This window comes from Octodon degus, unplaced genomic scaffold (assembly GCF_000260255.1).
Source record: "Octodon degus isolate 3935 unplaced genomic scaffold, OctDeg1.0 scaffold00049, whole genome shotgun sequence".
NCBI classification, from domain to species: domain Eukaryota; kingdom Metazoa; phylum Chordata; class Mammalia; order Rodentia; family Octodontidae; genus Octodon; species Octodon degus.
The window spans coordinates 12,036,394-12,039,452 of record NW_004524625.1 but is presented as its reverse complement, the minus strand read 5'-3'; the positions used below and the strand labels follow the sequence as shown (position 1 = coordinate 12,039,452).

General features: G+C 39.6%; 1 pseudogene; it reads right to left on the bottom strand.

The window, feature by feature from the left end:
* Window positions 1-2,017: 2,017 nt before the first annotated feature.
* LOC101579033 lies at window positions 2,018-2,270 on the bottom strand (annotated as a pseudogene).
* Between the last annotated feature and the right edge of the window lie 789 nt (window positions 2,271-3,059).

The window sequence follows — 3,059 nt, the reverse complement described above, 5'->3', positions numbered from 1 at the left end:
CCCAGTCAAAGTTCTACTGTTTATTCTGATTTTAACTCATTATCATTCCTCCTGTCTTTGTTTTTACTTTTCTAAGCTTAACTATTCATATGGCTTGAATTAACTTTGAACCTGGTGTATTGCTATTTTCTCTGTAAGGTTGACCAGCCTAGATTCCAACTTAGTCATTTTCCTTGTCATCTGCATACTTAGAAGTTAAAGAACCAAACTGTCTTACATTTTCCCTTTTGAAGATTCCTAACTACCATTAAAAAAGGGTGGTAAGGACAACTGAGGTAGCTTTTCTGAGCTGAGGAGGCTTGGAGTAGAAGTGACAGTATGGAATATTCTCCCAGTGACCTACGTCAGGGACCTATGATAGAGGTCTTGCTGGAGGTCGGCAGCTCCCTTTAGAGGAGCTGCCTTATGGACCCTGGTTGGCACATTGTCATTAGCTCAGCTTCATGCCAGTTTAGAGTTTGACAGCCTTTAGGAGAGAAGAAATAAATTTTGGCAAGAGATTGCAACTCTATGGCTCATAGAGAAGAGCCAGGTAAAAATGCATATTGGGGTGGTAATGACAGGAGTCAAATCCACAGTTTTTAAGGGATTGGAATAGAGATTGCATCCATCTGGGTCTAGATGTGTCTGCTCATGAAAGTTATCTGTAAGCCTGCTGTATTTTTTTTTTTATTGTTTTAAGGTCTTCTTCAAATTGAGGTACATTATTAATCAAAAGACAGTAAATCTCATATATGAGTATACAAATTTATCTGGTTTTGGCCATGAAGAAATTTAAGGCTCTGCAGTTTTGGAGAGCTGTCTACACTAAAGAATTTAAAGATTTCTATGGTGCCTCTAGAGCGGTCACTGTTGAATCATAATAGTGGTAAGCTACAGGTGTAGCTGGAGACTACCATCAGGGGCTAGTGTTGTATTGGGGGCCCCTTTTTTATATGTAACCTAGTTTTTTGTTTACTGTTCCTATGACTCTGTGTATCTTTTTGGTTATACTTTTCTGCTGGGCATTTAAGACTGAGTCTAACTAAGACCTGTGCTGAACAAAATTGACCTCTTTCTGTATATATGTCAAGGCCAGTTAAGGCTAATCAGTTATTTTTGGGACCATATCAGGAGCCTCTTAGTTCCTCTATGGTTTTGTTCTACAGGTGTCATCTGCCAGCTGCATCACATCTTGCTTCACTACAGGGCTTCCTTTGCAAGCATAGGGACAGTTCCCTCTCAAGTGACTCATTTTAGGACAGTGTGCCCTTGTTGACTTCTGTACTTTGGGTCCAAGAGTTTCCCTGCTTGGGAGGTTGAGTGGACATAAGAGTTGTAGTTAGCTCTTTCATTGATCATGGTTGTCTTTTAGAAGCTAAATTCCTGTAATTTTTTTGTAAAATATTAATAGATAACAGTTATAATATTTTATAGGAAAATTTGAAATCAAGAGCCAACAGCATTTTAGTGTAACAATTTTAATGGCATTATTATACTAGAACTATTATGTTCCTGTTATCTTTGAAATATATTTAAATTCCCATTTTATCAGTTACGCTTATCCAATTACAAAATATTAGATGATGTAAGAACTCTCATTTAAAGTATGTGAAGTATATTTAGAAGGGTTGATGGAATTTTCTGATGAATTAGAAGTGAGAAATAAACAGAAGTTATACTAATTTAATGGTTCATTTTTTCCCAATTGCAAAACTTAAGGTTCTATTTACTGTGATGGGAATAATATGCATATTTAGTAAGCAGAGCAATGAATGAGAACTAAGTAAAAGATTTGAGAAAGAATGTATAAAAGCACAAGATTCTGTGCCACTGGTGCATTACTTACTGTTGGATCCAGTAAGTCTGGAAGTATTTTTTTTTTTTTTTTGTAGAGGCTACCTTTTATTGAGCATTAATTCTCACTTAGGCTATGAACACGTTGAGCCATAATTAAGCTGTTCACAGATGGGAGCAGGGTGAGGCAGGCACAGGCTAGAGTGCAGGGTGCGCCCTCCATACTGGCCCCTTCTCAGTGCTACTTGCTTCGCTGCTCATGCTTGACTTCCTTGTAAGAAGGCAGTAGTTGAGAAGCTTGTAGGCTTCCAGAACCATGGTCAGCCCCGCGATGCTCCCTTTCTTCACTTTGATGAACTTGTTTTGATACTGGTTGTAACCTCTCTGAAATACTTCAGCAGTACAATGGGAGAGAAATCCCGCATCAGTATCTGCTGGGCCGCTCCCCTACATTTACATCCAGGAGTCTCTTACCATGGTACAATGGAAGCCATCTTGGGAGTCCTGGGTTCAAGCCCAGAACTATTTTGTTCACCACTCTGTAGCTGTCCTTTGGTATCTGTGGGAGATTTGGTCCAAAACCTTTGTGGATACCTAAATTGGAGAGTACTCAAATTTCTTATATAATATGACATAGAATTTGTGTATAACCTGTATACTTAAATGAGCTCTGGATTACCTATAAAACCTAACACAATGCAAATACTTTATAAAGAGCTATTACTTTTTTCTTTTTTATTTAGAGCTATTACTTTATATTGAGAGAATGATGACAGAAAAAAGTCTGTGTGTTCTGTACAGGTGCAACATCTTTCCTCAGTATTTTTGATGTGTGTTTGGTTGAATCTGTGTATGCTGAGCCTGCAGATGCAGAGACACCAACTGTACCTTTGTCAGCTCATCTCTTGCCTCATATGTGGTGCAGCCTAACCTCCCCCTTCTCTCCCTTTCTGCATACACCTGCCAGCAGCAGATAGCAATGTTTTCCCATGTTGTGCTTGAAGGAATAACGCATGCGCACCTGTGCCCGCACATGTGTATCCATTTGTTTGTGTTCTTCTCAAACCATGAAACCCAGAGGAAGAAAGTTCAGGCCTGTTGCAGTGACTCCACAGTGTCAGCTGTTCCCAGATTCCTGTTATCTTCCATCACATTGCATGTAGCGTGTGGCCTTGGTCCCAGTTACCTGCCAGTTCAGGTGTCCGGGGACTCCTTTCTCTCTCATAGTGCTGCTAGGTTATGGACTCCAGCATATCAGATTGAAGTATAGACGAGATTGCTAG